Genomic DNA, 19,316 nt, shown 5'->3' with positions numbered 1-19,316 from the left:
ATATATACAGGGCACTCAGTCACATGACCCTCACTCAATCGCCATCTTTTCCATCAACCTGCTTTCATCAAAAACTGTCTCAACGCACCGTGCCTAATCCCAGCAAAAAAAATCTTAGCAAAAGCAGTGTCACAAACATCATAGCAAAAGCAGAGTCGAAAAACAATAAAAAGCAATAAAACCATAAAAACAGCAATATAAAACAGTAAACAATAAAGAACCCTGAAGCCCCTAAAAAACAACTTACAGATCAAATCGAGCTGCTGCCTATCGAGTGCTGATTAAACAAAAGATTCTATGAAGGCAAGTTCTTTCCTTCGCAGTGCAACAGAAGCGTCACTGCAGCAAGCATCGCCTTTCTTCGCAATATGGAAGGCCTCGAGTACAGTGGTGAGCAGCCTTGTCTAGAGCGCTTGAGCAGTGCGCAATTCGTAACGCTCATTAAAATTCCTTTCTCTCTCGAAATTAGAGAGCAGCCCCTCATTACAGGGCAAAGTTTTCGTGCCTGCTTTGTTTACGAGGCTATCTGGCGCTACTTCCGTGCAAGCGTTGCAGCTGGACCCTAGAGGCTGCCACAAAATCTGGATTTGTTTGCAAGGAAGTGCACCGCCCGAGCGCTCTAGACAAGGCTGCTCACCACTGTACCTCACGCGCCACCTTATCGGCACTCCTGCCTAGAATTATGAGGCTGATACCACCACGTATCGTTGATTTTCATCGTGATGGTACGTGATACCACCGCGTACGTTGATTTCGATCAAAGTAGTAAGGTTCATTTACCGCATTCAAAGGCAGTCCCGCGTTCCAAGGCAGGCGGTCAAAAATACCCAAGCGGCTTCATGTGCACTTGTGCAGGCAGTGAAGCTCTTATAAGCACTTATTAGCTCTCGTAACAGCGCAACCACCTCACATGAGTGCCCATTCGAGCGACAAAGAGGGAGGGAGACCATTTGAGAGAACGACAGAGATGTCGGTTGAGAGATCATCATCTGACCTGCTACTGGGCATTGCGGAAGGAAAAGGGGAGCTGGAAGTTGGTTATGCTTGGCGACGATATGGATAGAAGAGAGATGCGAATAACCACATCAGCAGTGCGCCTGATAGTATCGGTTAGTCGAGACCCGCCTTGCGCAAGAAATGAAGAACAAGCGTTGCCCGGAGAGCCTTCCAGCTCTTCAGGCAAGCACTCTCACAAGGTCCTCCGAGAGTGGCCCGCTCTCGAAACGCGCCAAAGAAGCCGCCCTCATACTTCTTTCACGCGCATATACAGGACGTACCTCGATAACGTTGCCCACGGTAACAGCGAGGTCAAAAGAAAAGTATGAAGAGCCCGCGAGTACAACTGCATGCCGGTACCGCCGCGTAAAAGCGACGCAAAAGCGACGTAAAAGCGAAGCCCCGGGGGCGATTTTTTGGTTACTACAATGACGGAAATATGCCAAACAATGCCAGGCAGGAAGTCTCCACTAAGAATTATTTTGTGTGATTGATCCATGTGTCGCTGCATGTATTCAGACGAGATATATAGCATCAAACCGCAATGATGGCTGCCATGTACGCGGTGCCGACGTGAATGCAAAAATTATCAATTCACAACTATCAGCACAACGCCTGGGCCCCACAGGCGTCAGGCAGAGGTGTAGTAGGCATGTAATCTTCAACGAGAATCGTGACGCCGCGACAAACCTGCCCTCACGCAGGACAACCTAACCCGTCGTCAACATAACTTCATAATGTATGCCGAAAGTAATCGCAGTTATACATGAACTGCGTTTGAGAACAAACGCCTCAAGCACAATTACTTTGCATGTCACGATCACGGTGGATCACGATGCTGGTGTCTATGCCTACGTCTCCTCGGCTTCTTCGGTTGGTGTACTTTGTCGCATATTAGCATCATTTTGTCATGATTTTCCTTGTTTATTTTCCAAACATGTCAAAGCTTCTCCTTGACGTCGTGGACTCGTGATGAAAAACGTCCGCTGGACAGAGTTTTGCTCGGGTCAGAATCATCGGGTTAGTGCCACGTAGAAGACGACGAAGAGCGGGCAGTGCCGCGGGACGGAGCCGTCATCATCATCATCGCTGCGCTAGGTGAAAAGACAACGAAAAATAAAAAGGACGTTTTGCTCAGGTTGGTGCCCGTCGGATAAGTGCTTGCTCACTGAACAGCCTGCATAGTCATCAACATGAAGCAAAATTGCCTGGGGCAAAGCAACGCCATCAGCAACTAGACACGACTACGAAACACTTGCATGCAGAGCGTCTTCTTAGCTGAATACAGGACACGATAGGAGCGGTCACCAGTACGTTATTTGATGTATACACTATGTAAAGCTGATGATTCATCAGATTGGCTGTGTTGAAAGTATTTATAGCTATTCTCCGGCGGTAAAGTTAAGTGTATACCGTCCTTTACTGTCGAGTCGGTTCGCGCAATGATTGTAACAATTAATCTACTGACATAGTGTCAGTTTACTCAAATCGTGCGCTTCGCTTCATGGTTCAGTCGTCTTTTGTCCGGCAGAAAAGGATCAATCGCCGATATGCCCTCACTTGAGACCACTGTCAGTGACAGTCCGACATTTTTAGGCTGGTTATTTAAGTGCCCGAAGCAACAGTGGGATTATTCCGAAAACTAGCGGACCCGACAGACAACCCGAACGCCTTCTCAACGGCAACCTGCTGCGCGATGAAGCTGGACAGGGAAACGCAGTAAACTGTAGCGGGAGCCAGTACTCACTGCACTAGTCTGCAGTCAACAATGTGGACGGTCCGTTCCGTGGAGCCCCTTCCCGTGCCTTAGCTTGAGGCTCGCCAGTGACCAGTTTTGGTGGACACCTTAAGATTCGGTCATACCAATACCGTTAAAACTTAGGGCCCTTTTTAACCGCATTCTTTTAGAAGATCGCGGTGTGTTTTTTTGGAGTTTAGCGTCCTAAAGTGAAGGAAGGGAAGCAGTAGTGAAGGTCTGCCAGTAAATTCGACTACCTAGGGTTCCTTAAAGTGCGCTCACAACGCATAGTGCACGGGCCTCTAGCATTTTACCTGCATTGAAACGTGACCGCCGTGGCCAGGATTGCATCCGTGTGTTTCAGGTCAGCAGCCGATAGCCATAACCACTGAGCCACCGCGGCGGCGACCCTTCAAGAAATTGCGATAGCACTTAGGTTATGAGTGTCAAGGGTAATCGCGTTTTCGAATTTCTTAAAACTGATATGGCTATTACTAACTACCAGCTACAAGTCTCCACAGTAACCAGTAGCATAACTGTAATAGTTAAAAAGTTAATTGTCAGAAAATAGTTAAGCGGCTAACCAGTTAACATTACTTAAAAATGTTCTGATGTCCGCCAACGCAGGTATTAATTTACCGCGGAAGCCGCCTTCACACCTGAAAAACCCTAATTTCAGAAATTTAGTTCACCTTCACTGAAACACCTGGTAAATATGAAACAAATTTTGCTATAGAACTTGAAACCGGATGTAATAATTTACAGAACATCGAGATATAAAAGACAAAGAAAAAAACATGAGAGGAGAGGAACGGCGAGAATTAACAAAAGAAAGGAAAAATCAATAGTAAAGCAGAACTAGCAAGTACACAAAATGGAAAGAGAAAAACCGTATGAGACAGAAAGCTCCGAATCACGGCACAAAACTGGCTACGGTACTTCACAAAGTGATCCGACGTAGAAATATAGCTGTCGTTTTATTTTTCTCATTTTTATTTTCCTGCAATGGGAGGGAATATCTCCGAGCCAATATGAAGGATATCTTGATGGCATCGTATCCACTTCACCACCGCATCGACAGTATTATGTATGAGAGATGAACTTGTCACATAAATTAGGGGGCTGAAAGTACGAAACCATGAGAGAACACGAATGCTGCTTCCACTGGAACTAACATGATAGCTGACAGGACATCTAGGCAATGCAGCCATAATTTTTTTTGTGCAACCGCATTTCATAAAATTTTCATCACTGTGAGGGCCCTGTATTGTATTTGACGCCTACAACCACTCTATGAAACATTGCTGCCGATGGCGCGCATGGCCTTCAGAACGAAAAGGAAGAAGGGTGGGGTGACCAGCTATTCAGCCCGAGGACATCATCATCATCATCATCTGTCGGACAGCTGTCGAGAAACGTACGGCCAACTTCGTGAAAGCACTCATCTCGTGTCTCTCACCAATGATGAAAAAATACGCCGCATATACACGGAGACGCGCTCATAAAAAGCATAAAAATGATAAAATAGGCAAACTAACATGAAATGGCAAACGCACTGGGCGAGGCAGCGCTGTCCAAGAAGCCTTCGGCAAGAGAAGATAAACACCTCAGTCGATAAAACGCCTCGTTTCGTTCGCGAGTGACAAATGACCCCGAACGAAACATCGGCCTGACAAAGACCTCATGGGGTGCCATCGTGCTGATTGCACGCTGTCTTTGACGCTGTCTTCTGGTCTGTCCAAGGCTTTGGTTTGGTTTATTGGGGTTTAACGTCCCAAAGCAACTCAGACTATGAGGGACGCCGTAGTGAAGGGCTCCGGAAATTTCGACCACCCGGGGTTCTTTAACGTGCACTGACATCGCACAGCACACGAGCCTCTAGAATTTCGCCTTCATCGAAATTCAGCCGCCGCGGCCGGGATCGAACCCGCGTCTTTCGGGTCAGCAGCCGAGCGCCGTAGCCACTGAGCCACCGCGGCGGTGGTCTGTCCAAGGCATTTGACCGTGTTCCGCACAGCTTGCTTGTAGAAAGACTAAAAGAAATTGGACTCTCTGAGTCACTCCTTAACTGGATAAAAGCATATCTGCATAACCACACGCAATTTGTGGAAATTAAACGAAAAAAATCTAACAAATTATAAGTCTTGTCGGGGGTACCGCGAGGTTCCGTGCAAGGATGACTGTATAAGTGTGAAATTGTTTGCTGATGACTGTGTTATTTATTCTGCATCTTCCCAATTGCTGCTCAATGAAAATAGTCGTAAGCTCGGGGATTGGTACGAGCGTAAAGAAATGCAAACTAATTTTACTAAAACTGTTTCCATGTCCATTACAACACTAAAGAACCCTTTCAATTCAACTTATTTTATCAATCGTCGTGTTGTTAACAGAATTGCCTCAGTTTAATACTTCGGCTTCATGATTACCAGCAGAATTAATTGGCAAGTGCACATCGAGAACGTATGCACGAAAGCTTACAATAACTTATGTTTCCGGCGCAGAAAACTAAAACATGCACCCTCCGATGTTAGACTCGAGGCTTATCTCATCTTGGTTCGCCGGGTCCTCGAGTACGCGGCAATCTTGTGCGACCCGTGTTATGCAAAAGATATTGCCTTGTTGGACACGATCCAGCGACTTGTAGCCAGATTTATTCTATCAGACTACGGGCCAATGTCATCGTTATCTAACATGCCCATGCGGCTTGGGCTGGAGCCGCTCCAAACACAACGAGCTGTAGCAAAAATAAATTCCTGTGTTTGACCTATCACCAGAAAATAGCTTTGCGAAGAGGTAAATATGTGCTTCTCCCACCGATAAGGTCGTCACGCTTCAACCCTTCCAGAACCGTATGCCCATTGCTTACAAGGACCAAACTTTTTCAAAAATGCTTTTTTCACATACCACTGAGCAATGGTACTGTCTGCCGTTATCTGTTGTTGAATGCGCTGATACTGCTCCTGAAGACGCTCCTCCTGTAAACTCTTCTGCTTCAGCCGTGGCGTTGAATGCAGTATTGTGAAACAAATAAAATAATAAATAAAATCGAGGCCGAGTGTCTCGGTTAGGCTGACCGTGCTTAGATCTGCAACAACATGAACACCACCGCAATAAGCATCCCATTATTTTTCCCCCTTATAGGCGCAGGTTCCATTAAAACTCGTAATGTACCACCCACAAAAGGCACATAGGAATTAGGATTAATGAAACCCGACCGCAGCACTCAGAAGGACCACGGAAAATGCGCCCAATTTTCCTACGACGAAAAACAAGGTATTAGGGGCTTACAGTACCAAAGCCGCACAGGGTCCTCTACGAGAGATACCGTAGTGGAAAGCTTTGGGATATTTTCCACCACGCGGCGTTCTTTAACGTGCACTGACATCCCACAGCACAGGCGATGGTTTTGCATTTCGCCTCCACCGAAATACGGCCGCTTCGGCTCGGATTTTATCCCGCGTCTCGAGGGCTCAGCAGCCGAAGAATGCCTTAGGCACTAAGCCTCCGCGGCGGGCGAAACGACAAACATGATTCAGGATGTTTCAGGGTGCACTGCACTTGTATTTGCTTGTTTCGCTTCTTTCATTCTTTTTTAAGTATTTCGGAACAACCTACAGCGAACACCTCGTCCCTCAAGCAGTTTTTATTTTTGTTTTACGGCAGCAATAAAAGAATACTTTTTTCGCAATAGGTCACCTACCTCCAACCCTGTAATTCAAACGACCAGACTCTGACGCACGAGATCGACGAATAGGTCACCATGCTGAACATGACCTCGGCTGCAATTCGCTTCGCAGTGAATGCATAATGGAGCGGCGTGCCCGTTTATCACCCCCCCCCCCCCCCCCCCGACTCTTCACCTTTTATTCCGTGTCAAACTGCACGCGCGTGTGCTGCCTCAGCTCGCGATGAAAAATAACCGTCCAGATGTTTCCCTGAGCGATATGAATGACGCAGTTTATATCGACCGCCGCTTTGGCCGTGACCTCAGCCATGCGAAACAAGCAGAAACGAAACGTCGCTCGGGCCCTCAGAACGCGAATGCCACCATCCGTCAACCGGCAGCGCGTAAGGGGATCACATAATGCGCCTTCTCTTAACCGAAGCATTAAAGTCTTGTGCCCGGAGAGGCGCGTGCATTACGAGTACAGCACCCTAGTCTTCTCTATCGCAGAAAACACTCACATCGGAGCAGGAAGTAATAGGAAAATTAGCAAGATGGCTAAGAGTCCTTACAGCGAATGTTCCCCGTTAGCCGAGAATGGAGGAACTTCAGAAAACGGGGCTTAGTTTTTTTGTTTTTTTTTTTTTGGGGGGGGGGGGTAACTAATAGTGTCACGGGGAGGAAGTGGAAGTTCTACTTTTTCTTCTCCTTCGCGTTGCAATGGCGCGTGGTGGTGACGTCTTGCGTGACATCACTGTGTGCGCCACCGTGACGCGTGGTCTGTGTAAGTTTAGCAACACAGGCTAAATACTTAACGATGCAATGCTGGCACATCTACTAAGCTCAGGCTACATAAATGGAATCCACGCTTGGAGTTCTGCATTATCCGGAAAAATGTAAAAAGCGCGGAACGGTCGAAGACTGCTTCGATAAAAGGGTGGTCGAATAGAGATGCTGGTGACAGCGGCCAACTCTGGCAATGTGATGCTAAGAGAAAGGAACTGCAGCCGGTGCGGAGCACGCCCACTAGTTTGAAACACTTAAGCACGTTTCCTAGACCATACCTATGGTACTAAAAATTACTCTTGTCAGCGACAGCAGCACTTATTACATCGTACTCTTCGATAGTAACGTTTTTACTGCCCAAATTACACAAGGCCGAAAAAAGCTTCGTGTCTGATATCGCAGTGGGAGAACGCGGGTAATTCAAAATATAAGGGTCGCATTTCGTAGTTATGCTTTCCATTTTTTTATCATTTCAGGTATGCCGCCAACATTGCCACATTGTTTCTATGCATCACCTGTCTGCAAGAGTTATCCGCCGCGGTGGGCCAGCGGATTCGGCGTTAGGCTGCTGATTCGAACACCTTGGATCCAATCGCGGCAGTGGCAGCCGCTTTTTGATGAAGCCGAAACGCAAAAGGCGTCAATGTGCTGTGTGATGTGAGCGCATGTCAAGAACCTCGAATAGACTACATTAATGCAGAGCCCTCCAATACGGCGTCCCTCAAAACCCATGCGCCACTTCGGTACGTTAAACACCACAATTTACAGTTTTCTACAAAAGTTCCCAGGACGACATGACCGTAGGCAGGGCGCCGTTGCACGCGTCTTTTGACAAAACGGAATGGTACATTTGGTTCAACGAGCATGTGAGCGATAGCGGAATGCTGCCTCGTTATATGACATGTTGAATAGCAAAACTATAGACCCACCGCGGTGGCTCAGTGGTTACGGCGCTCGGCTGCTGACCCGAAAGACGCGGGTTCGATTCCGGTCGCGGCGGCCGAATTTCGATGGAGGCGAAATTCTAGAGGCCCGTGTGCTATGCGATGTCAGTGCACGTTAAAGAACCCCAGGTGGTGGAAATTTCCGGAGCCCTTCACTACGGCGTCCCTCATAACCTGAGTTGCTTCGGGACTTTAACCCCAATAAACCAACCAAACCAGTGGTAGCGATCACGGCACCACAACGCACGGCCACGCGCTCTCTACTAGAGTCACTTGAGCATCTGTGCCGGGATTTTAGCAACAAGTAGCACATTTTTAAAGGCATATCTAACCAAAATAGAGCGGTGGCATAATCAAAAATCGAAGAGGAAGCAATCTGAACGGTGAATTTTATCTACTTTCATACTCTCCAAGAGTCGCCACTTAAAAAACGAGGACAGAACGCTGTGATAATGGAATACGTTCGCCAGAAATGCTGCATAGAGCACCTCATAGCGCTTCTTCTTTCATATACGTCAATTATTGTCACATGATAATACCATCGGGAAAAGATGTCGCAATTGTTAGCCTATGTTTTCTCATTACACACTGTTCATCATAATAACCGATACGCTATCAAACAAGGAGCTCTCTTGCGCATGCACAGTTTCCGGCTTTAATTACCTTCCAAAGAGGAAGGTAATTAATTTGGCTTGAGTTTTCAGTTTTGTGCTGCCATTTAAATCCTGGATACATTTCAAGCTTCTTCTGCTGCATGCATCTCTCCATGTAGATTTTCATTTCTTTTTCACAAGATTATATTACTGTGAACGCTTATATCATTTTGATCCTGGTGCAATATTCTCTGATCAGCCTGATTACACGTGCCTTTTTCTCTACGTTGTTTTCTAATGTTTTGTGCATTTTTTCCCCACTGTGAAGAAAAAGATGGACCCCTTTGCTGGACACCGACGAAGAAGAAGCAGTTGTGGAATTGCCATCAATTTGTGGGAATCTCCATGATTGCATAATTGCAACTGGTAGGTTGATTTGCTAACTCCTTTAAAAGTCTTGGAGTTTTCTTTTTTTCACCAAAATGTTCTTTGTTATTTCACTTCAAATATTCTCCTGTCGTGTTTCATGAATACATCTTTCAAAATTCACGTTTGGCTCCGATATTTTGTCTTAATCCTATGAAAATATCCTTATTTATACCACTATACCTTGGCCAATCCCACCACGTCGGAATGTGCCATTATAAAGAGGGTGAAGAAGAAGAAGAAGAAGAACTGCCATCGCGCAGATGGTGTTGGTGTTGATCGCCCCGCTTCCTCGCCGACCTCGACGTCGTCCCCGACGTCCTTCTTCTACACCAAGAACATTTATGCGTGTACCCCGCCCTTCCCGTAAGTCTTGCATGAGGGGTGGGGTGCATATAGGTAAAGAACAAACAAATAATAAATAGTTAAATAAATAACACAACTCAGATTTTCAGCAAAAACAGCCACAATATTGATCTCCCGCACGTACCAACGATTTCGTTTTGCCAGTTTCGTTACCTGCGAATATATCACAAATTTACGTCGCCGTACAAAAGCCAATCTGGAAAGTGTGGCCACCTGAAAGCAGACACGGCAGGTGGAAAGGCGCTGTTTTCGCAGCTCATCGATGCTTTGGCAGTACCCGACGACATCGGACACGGACTGGGGATTCTTGTCGACGAGCATCTGGAAGGGATCATCGTCAATGCCTTTCATAATATATCTGATCTTGTCGGCCTCGCGCAAGAAAGATGATACGCTTGCAGAGATCGACGACATCGCATATATTGTCACGTTGTAGTGACGGCAGTCCAGCGGTGAGGAAGACACTAACCAGTCTTGGAAACGGAGCTCTTTATTTGGGCTGACTTGCGCCCGCAAAAGAACTAAATTTCTCGGCGGCGGCGTAAGCAACAAACGTGCTCTTCAGTCGACGAACTACGAATGCCCGCCGCTCGCGGCATCGCTCAATTTAAAGCCGGCAAGGAAACTTCCAGATAGCAGGACAAGGTCATCTACAGTAATCTAGAAAAACGTAGATGCAGCTCTTCATGGCTGTGATCAATCGGGATTAGTCCGGTCGCTTCTCGCGTCACAAACCAAAATGATAACACCCCTTTCCTGCGGCCTTGAGTGCGAACGAACGGACAGTGCAATGATACGTGGCAATATAACTGGTGAAGTTTTCACCCCGACTTCGCAAGCGTTGCCCGGCGCAAAGCTTACGCACAGCGGGACGACCAAGGACCTCTGTCAGGCTGGTTTTGACAGCCGCCCAAGCTTGAGATGTCAGCATCGTGTTTGCGGAACCACAAATTGGCAATGTCGCTCAAATAAAATGTAACATTGGTGAGCTTGTAGCTGTCGTCCCAGTTATTGCAAGCACTCACGCGTTCATATGAGGCCAACCAATCCTCTACACCCGTGTCATCTGTGCCTCTGAGTATGGCTGTGCCACGCCGCTGCTCTGCGCCGGAACAGAAGATAGCCGAGGGAAACGGTGATGCAGGTTGGGTGACGGTCTCAGGCCTAGCGAATGTGGTAAGCAATGCACGGCTGCGAAGCTCAAGGGCGAGGGGATCAATGGCACTACCACCACTTCTAATAAACAACGTCTTACAAGGCTGTTGCGTGCTGGGTTTAATGGCGCATAAGCAGCTGAGGCTATCATGCGCCTAGCTCAAGATATGGGAACATTATTTTATGAAGAATTTTACAAACATGGTGAAAAAATATGGTGGTGTAGAAAGCCTGAAGACTTATTACCTTCGACCTAGTGTTGTGAGAAGAAGGAAGATTTATAGACGGCTAACATGAAAAGCTTTAAAGGAGGTCGGGTAACCTCAGCAGCCTTCCTTGGCTGGGCAAGAACGGCTGCAAAAAAGTGGCTGAGGTATACATGAGGCGAAGCACTCGGTCACGATTTATATTTTTTTAAGAAAACCTGCTTCTGTTAAAAAATCTGAAAACACAAGACATGTCTACAATTGCATATTCACCTAAGAGCAGAACTGGGTGAAAAGGAATGGATTCATTATAAAACACAGAAAAGCCCTTTTTCCTTAGTTTTTCAAGTTTCTAGCATGAAAATAAAATGTGATTAACTGTAAGTTCATCTTCACATCTACAAACTGGTTTGTCTTGTTTCATCCGCAGAAAGTTGTGTGTATGGTTGAAACGTTCCTGCTGGACACGTGACTTCCTTTCTCCTAAAACTGTCTTTACAAAATGTAGTTTATTATTTATTTCGTTGTTCCAAGCGGACTGCCATTTTTGTCTTGCTTTAAGATTTACTACATGGCATATTTACATTTTTAATTTTCTTGCCACTGGCCTCAGTAGCGAACAAATCTGCTCTTTCGTTGCCTTTTTTTGCCGACATGACTTGGTACCCAGCACAGCCTTGTTTTGTCCTTGAGGTTTGGCTGTTGTTATGTTGTGTATGACGTCGCCAAGCAGAGGAGTGATTGCATTTTCAGAGTAAAGGGCTGTCTGTGTAGATAATACTGTTTGCGAGGCTCTTTTTTACTGTTTTTTCTACTGCTATACAGATGGCATGAGTTTCCGTAGTGAAGATGGATGCACAAGTGTGGAAGTCTTACTATTTTATTCCATTTCCATTATTCCATTTATTATTTCAATTATTTTTGAGCCCTCTGTATAAAAAGCTGCGAAATTACTGTATTTTACGGAACTGTGTAAGAGTGAAATCACAGATTGCAGGAAAATTGTACCATGGAGGCAGTGGATCTAGCCTTTGAGAAATTGAAGGTAATGTGCCTAGTACGGCGAGGTTTTGGCAGATCTCTTCAATATGCATGAAGAGCGGCTTGATAGCCAACGGTTTGTCGTTAGTGTTCTAGATGGGCACATTCTAGCGATAAGGTAACATATATGCTTCTGCAGTGAACGGATTTTCAAAATTTACGAGCATGTGAGCATGGCTCTTCTGTCTGTAAGTGATGGTTCGTAAGCTTCTACATGGAGACTGTTTATGGACAATGCCCTGTATGCACCAGTGGAAAGACGCAAACCAAAATGTGTACTATAGCCGTTTAAGGTACGATGGTTTCGCTGAGCCATAAAGTATGCATCCATAATTTAAGGTAGAGCGTACCACGCAGCGACAAATTTGTAAAAGACATGCCCTATCGGAACGCCAGTGTTTTAGTGACAGTACAATTAGTATATTCATGGATTTAGAGTGTTTATATATGGCATGTGTAAGAAATCGGTAAGCCCCTGCCGATCCCAAGAGGGCGTTAGTGACGATTGCTAGTACCCGTCGTCCATTGTTTTCCTAAGCAGAAGGGAAGGAGGTTTGCAAACGCTTTCGGAGATCATTACGAGCGCCCGTCCTTCCTCCTGTGTCCCGCCGCTACCGGAGGCCCCCTGGCGGGAGGCGGCAATTAGCGCCCAAGGCAGGCAGCAGGCTGAGAGGGAGCGGCCGGTTCGCCCAAGCCTCCCATTGTCCCCTAGACACGAGTCGAGGGGTTTGTTTCTCGTCAGCGCAGCTTCGCGCTAGGTCTACAAGGAGCTGTAAGAGTTGTAGCGCTGACAGTGAGTAGCACGCCGACGGCTCGCCACGTCTTTACGGACCTAGCTACGAACGCTTCGTTCGGAGATTTGAAAGTTCTTTTGAAAAGGGAACACTGCCGACGAAGCGGAGTCAGGCGCTCACTCCGGACGGGGACAGATAAATGGGAGTTGTCGGCAACGGTGCGGCTAGCTGGTGTTAGGTGACAGCGCCAAAGCTCTAAAACCGGAACATCAGCGGTTCTCGAGAAACGGGCGTACGCAAGAGACGCCACCGGACAGAGCGAAGGCCGCCACTTGCTTAAAGACAGCGACGGCCAGTTGAGTTATGACACCTGCCTGACTCCGAGGGGCGGCTGCTGGGTCAGCAGTCCAGGGTAATGCGACTCGCATGGGAACGCGGTTCGCCGCTCCCGGCTGTTGTTCGCGACGGTCGCGGCTGGGGTTGGGGCCGATAACTACCCTAATTCCGAGAGCCGTCAAGGCCACGGGTCCTGGAGAGGCCAGCGCACCCGTGAAAGTGTCTTGCTGTGTTCTTTTTACGTGTATTGCTTTTTCTTTCATTATGGGAGAGAGTTTGTCTAATACAGTGGAAGTGTGAGGCGTGGCACGTAACCCAGGGAGCCAATCCGTTTCTGTGTCCATTCTCGGAATGTACGATTTTGAAGTTAAAATCACGTCCTTTTTAAACTATGTATATTTCACAGAGGGTTATGTGCCTAAAGGACATTGGAGGGCGGGCCACACGGCTGATAACCAATCGTATTAAGAGTTTGACACGATTGGATGCTGAAAAATGTGGGCCGGGCCTATAGGTCTTTGAAACTGGGTCCCGGAGCCCGGGAAAAGGGTTCTGGGCTACGGTGAGATGTAATGCATCTTCGGCTATGCCGACTAGGGGCCTCCCCTAGTGTTAGCCAGTTAAATGTTGTTGTGCTCACTGCTAAACATGTTGTAAATAGGTAAATTCATGTACATAGAGTTTTACTTTATATCCCCCGCAATTCATATGTTGTTGCCGAGTATTGTCTGCTAGACCTTCAGCCTTCAAGACAACAAGCCGTCTCCAACGGGGCACCCCTGGTGCAAGGAAGAAAAAAGGAACCAGTGAAACTTTACTGGCGCAGTCGACAGGATCCTCTCGCTATCAGAAGATTGCACGGGAAGAAGACTGAAGGCAGGGAAAAAGGCGACGACCAGGCAATAGCAGCGTTCGAGAAAGGAACTGCGGAGAGACGGCGGCAAGGACTACGGCAGTAGTCCAGCGACGCGGGAGGGCATCCGGTCAGGAAAAGCAGCGCGTCGAGAAGGATCAAACCTGCGGATCAAAGCACATGCGGGTCAAAGCAAGGTGACGGCGACGGGCTAAGGACCAGCGGAGTGCGACAGTTCATCGCAGCGTGCGGTGAAAGTGGCGGTGGACGCCGACATCAAAGAGCTGGCAACGCGGATCGACGCATCAAAACTATGAGTTTCCTTGGTCGCATCGTTCATGTCCCTGTCCATTTGTTCGAGCTGGAAGCACAGTTGAGGGGTACGAAAGGCGGTATGGAGAGCTATCTATGCCGACCCACACTCGATGTGAGGTACCAGTTGCAAGTGGAGACTGCGCACTTAGCTGACCTTCAGGCTCAGTTTGCAAAAGTTAATGGTAGAGAGGCGCTGCTCTGCGATTAAAACTCTCAGGATTTTAAGTACGCCATGATGGTGGTAGTAGCAAAACGCCAGCTACTAGAGGTCGAGCTGGCTAAGCTGAATGAGTTTAGAAGAGCCAGTGAAGTAGCAGGGGTGGACTGCTCCGTGTTCCAAGAGGACAGGCCGCTTGTGCTGAAAGGCAAAGGTTTATGCTTGTCAATAACAGCTCAAGGCGACACCAGCCAGAACGCTGCAAGCAATCAGTCGGTATTCGCGAACACCTCTTCATTCGGAAAGGCTGAAAAAAGCGCAGGAAGTGAAAACGAGATTCCAGAAGGGCGCGAAAATACCACAGCTTTCCCGCCACCGCGGGCGGCTAGAAACGAAAAGGAGCAGCCCAGTTCTGATGACGCGGGGGCAATCGACACCAAGTTGTCCGATAACAAGCAGGACAGCAGTCTAACTCCTGCAGGCTCGATGACTGAGATTGCGAGCTCCGACACGGAGCTTGTGACAGGAGGAAACCTAACGCTGCCGCAACAGCACACTGCGTCGGGCATATGGCATGAAGTGCCCGTAGCGTTAGGGATGGCAGGAGCCTTCCATCCGAGGCACAGAACGAAGGTGGGCCTGTTAGACCGAGCGGGCAGAGCGCCGCGCAGTTGTCGAACGCTCCCGATCAGGTCATTCGAGAACAGGGAAATGCGCGGCGACTTGCCACAAGGCAAGTTCGGGTAACGAGACTGCGAGGGAGCTCATCCGGCCTCAGGGTTAGACGATGCCACGAAGCCAGCAAGCGTCTGTCAAGCAGGGACCGGCAATTTTAATGTTTGCCCGTGCAGGAAAGGTCCGAATGGCTCGAAGCGAGGCAAAGTAGCTGGAGGAAGCTGCGGGGCTTTCACTTGAAGGTCTGTGCGTGAAACAATACGTTCCGTGCTGCAGTACGCCAAATCAAGTGTAGCGAAACTGGCCGCACTGGTATGGTTAGACGGGGCAAAGGCTATGTTCCTTACGCAGCACGCGGTTCGTACCACCGTTTATATGGTTCGTACTGGCGCCGGACAGTGTCCTCAAGTGCGTCGCGTGGTCAGGGATTTGGACCCATCGATGACCAGGACGTTTTTGATCCTGGACAGCACCATCTGTTGAGTTCTCGCCCCGTTGTGGCACCAGCCTAATGAGCCGAGTGACCGCTAGGCGTTAATCGTGTTGATTGATAACACGTGATGGCTCGAATGCACACAGGGACACTCGGTGCGACTAAGGAGGCTCCTCATACGGACCTCATACGATTGCTGTAGTTGCGAGTGTATATGTGTATGTGTGCTCATTCGCGAGCAGGACGAGAGTGTGCGTGCAGATGTAACTGGTCGCAGCGCGACAACATGGACTTCGGTCAAGGCGCTGTATTTGAATGCGTGAAACGCGCACTTGAATGAATGCATTTTGCTTATGTTTCTCGTCCGCCGAAGGTTTTGTTGCTGCCCGTGCTGAAACACACGATACGTGTCTGCTCTTTGTATACGTTGCCCTCAGAGTGATTTTGGGAGTTGGGCCGATCCCTTGTAATAATTCTAAAATTGCTATTGGCCCTTTTTAGAATCTTGAGAAGGGCGTGTAAGAGATCGGTAAGCCTCTGCCGATCCCAAGAGGGCGTTAGTGACGATTATTAGTACCCGTCGTCCATTGTTTTCCTAAGTAGGAGGGTAGGCGGTTTGCAAACGCTTTCAGAGGTCATTACGGGCGCCTGTCCTTTCTCCTGTGTCCCGCCGCTGTCGGAGGCCCCCCAGCGGGAGGCGGCAAGTAGCGATCAAGGTAGGCAGCAGCCAGAGAGCGAGCGGCCGGCTCGCCCAAGCCTCCCATTGTCACCTTTCGGGGAATGACATGAGTCGCTGAGTTTGTTTCTCGTCAGGGCCGCTTCGCGCGAAGTGGACAAAGAGCTGTAAGAGTTGTAGCACCGACAGTGGGTCGCAAGCCGACAGCTCGCCACGTCTTGACGGACACCAGGTGTGGCGCGCGACCTAGCTACAAACGCTTCTTTCGGAGGTTTGACAGCTCTTTTGAAAAGGGAACACTGCCGACGAAGCGGGGTCAGGCACTCACTCTGGACGGGGACAGAAAAACGGGAGTTGTCGGTGACGGTGCGGCTAGCTGGTGTTCAGTGATTGCGTCAAAGCTCTAAAACCGGAACATCAGCGGTTCTCGAGAAACGGGCGTACGCAAGAGACGCCACCGGACAGAGCGAAGGCCTCCACTTGCTTAAAGACAGTGACGGCCAGTTGAGTTATTTATGACACCGGCCGGACTCCGGGGGTGGTGGTGGTGGTGAAAACTTTTTAATAAACAAAAGGAGAGTTTGCAGACCAAAAATGGTCCTTTACATAGGTGGAGTCCTTAGTCTGGGACCCCGCTGGACAAGGCCGCTACTCGCGCCCGTTGGACTAGAGCCCTTTGAGACTCCAGCACCGAGCAGTTGAGCAGGGCTGCCTCCCATGCCTCTCGGGAAGGGGAAGGATTGGGGGGAAGGGAAGGATTCTTTTGACAGGCCCAAACCATGTGGAAGGTATCGGATACTTCCCCACAGTGAGGGTAGCACCCATCAATTTTGGGGTCGAAATGTTTCACTATTGCAGGACACTATAGAGTGTTGGTCTGCAAGCGCCTCAGAGTTCGCTCATCAGCTTTACTTAGGCCCTTAGCCAGGACCGGGAAAAGCCGATGGCGTTCGCAATAGTCGTCCAGAATTTCTCTGAACCGCAGAAGCGGTTGCACAATCTCCGAGCCGGAAGAGCTTGGATGAGGTGCCCGGTAGGTAAGCGCTCGGGCAGCCGCGTCCGCAGCCTCATTACCTCTAACGCCCTGATGACCCGGAGTGCAAACTATGCGTTTGGGCGAAGGGTCCAATTCCCTCACTGCGCGCTTTAATATACTGTAGGCTAAAGGTGAAATCTCGCCAGCCAGGTAGTGTTGACAGGCTCGATGCGAATCTGTCACGATTACCTTCGAATTCAATTCCGAGGCGGCAAGTGCAATGGCTACTTCCTCGGCCTGTGCTGAATTTCGAGCTAGAAAGGAGAGCCCGTTAACGCATTGATCCTGGTGAACTACTGCGGCCGTGTAGAATCCATTGGGCGACGGCCCTGCCACGTCAACGTAGTATACACCCTGTTTGGATTTATACTACGTTTATTATGGGAGAGAGTATGTCTAATACAGTGGAAGTGTGGGGCGTGACACGTAACCCAGGGAGCCAATCTGTTTGTGCGTCCATTCTCGGAATGCACGATTTTGTAGTGAAAATGATGTCCTTTTTACACTATGTATATTCAGAGAGGGTTATGTGCCTTAAGGAAACTGGAGTGCGGCCCACACGGTTGATAACCAATCGTATTAAGAGTTTGACGTGATTGGATGCTGAAGAATGTGGGCCGGGCCCATAAGTCTTTAAAACTGGCTCCCGGAGTCAGGGAAAAGGGTTCTGGGCTACGGTGAGATGTAATGCATCTTCGGCTTTGCCGAGTAGGGGCCTCCCTTAGTGTTAACCAGTTCTATGTTGTTGGGTTCACTGCTCAAGTTGTAAATATGTAAATTCATGTACATAAAGCTTCAGTTTATATCCCCCACAATTCATCTGTTGTTACCGAATATTGTCTGCTAGACCTTCAAGGCAACAAGCCGTCTCCGACGGGGCACCCCTGGTGCAAGGAAGAAAAAAAGGAATCCGTGAAACTTTATTGGCGCAGTCGGCGGGATCTTCGGTCGTCGACAGGCAGGGGCCTTACAAGGCGCTGTGTCGCGAATAGGTAGCGGTACAGTACAGATCAGGACCAGCGGCAGCGTTCGTTGTTGTTGTTAGCCTTCAAAAAATGGCACACACCCACACTGGGGGATCGGTCAAAAATCGGAAGACAGAGGTTGATATTCACCTGTACATAATAAAGGCAAAAGAAAAGCACGCGGTGGAGCAAGGGAGCTGTCAGTCCAGGACACGCACGAGCGTCGGAGCGTTCAGCGTTTATCGTCGTCTTCTTCCTTAACTACCAACCGCTGGAGGTTCCGGAGCCAAAGGCCTGTCTAACATAACTGTCATCTTGAAGCGGATCCAATAGTGTAAGCGATGAATATTGTTTAATGAAAAACTGCATATTACAGGAACCAAAATTTTTTAACACCTGCTTTACAAGACACTGCTGAACAGCCGTGGTGGCTCAGTGATTATGGTGCTCGGCTGCTGGCCCAAAATACGCGGCTTTGATCCCGGTAACGGTGGTTGCATTTCTGTGCAGGCGAAGATTGCGCGATGTCAGTGCACGTTCAAAAATCTCACGTAATCAAAATAATTCGTAGCCCATCAGTACGGCGTCCCTCATAGCTTGAGTCGCTTTGAGATTTTGGACCCCATAAAAAAAAAACAAAGCAAACAACATGTAGCCACTAAATACCGGCTCTCTTGACTGATCAGCGGTCCCTTGTAAGTATACCTTGTCGTCTGAAAGCCCGCAAAGCATCCTAAAAGCTTTTTTTTTGTAGTTCAAAAAAGAAAAAGAAACCGAGTCTAAAAGACGCGAGAGAGTAGTGTTTGAAATCAAATATTGAATTTCTCTGTGCTCAGAATTCCCTTAAATCCCACTCCACGGCGCCAACCGAAATAGCAAAAGTGTCTTTTGCGTTAGCGGGCATATAAACACAGATGCCGCACTCGGTGCGTCATAGCCTCGTGGACAAAGGCTCCTGGACCACTGCCAGCTTCGCAATAGCGGTGACACGTGCTGCGAGCGGAGTGACGTCTCCCTTCGCGATATATGGATCCCCATTATTCACGCTAAGCTCTCCTCCCATCTGCGTCCTCGGACAACAGCCTACCCGCTGAGATGCCGGAGGACATCCTCTGCACCTTCTACATGCTTGCGGAGAACTCGCTACTGGTCACAGTTCTCTTTTTTTATGTGCGTATCATCGCTATCATTCTTTCCCTCCATCTGGCAGCCTTTGGACGT

The 19,316-nt window shown here is 48.5% G+C and overlaps 1 protein-coding gene across 2 annotated transcripts in view; it reads right to left on the bottom strand.

The window, feature by feature from the left end:
- LOC149344160 (uncharacterized) overlaps positions 1-19,316 on the bottom strand; it is a 78,466-nt gene that overhangs the window by 36,412 nt on the left and 22,738 nt on the right. The window lies entirely within an intron of this gene.

Source organism: Amblyomma mixtum, chromosome 5, assembly GCF_055824585.1.
Source record: "Amblyomma mixtum isolate Tamu chromosome 5, ASM5582458v1, whole genome shotgun sequence".
Lineage (NCBI taxonomy): Eukaryota > Metazoa > Arthropoda > Arachnida > Ixodida > Ixodidae > Amblyomma > Amblyomma mixtum.
This window is presented reverse-complemented; position numbering and strand designations above follow the sequence as displayed.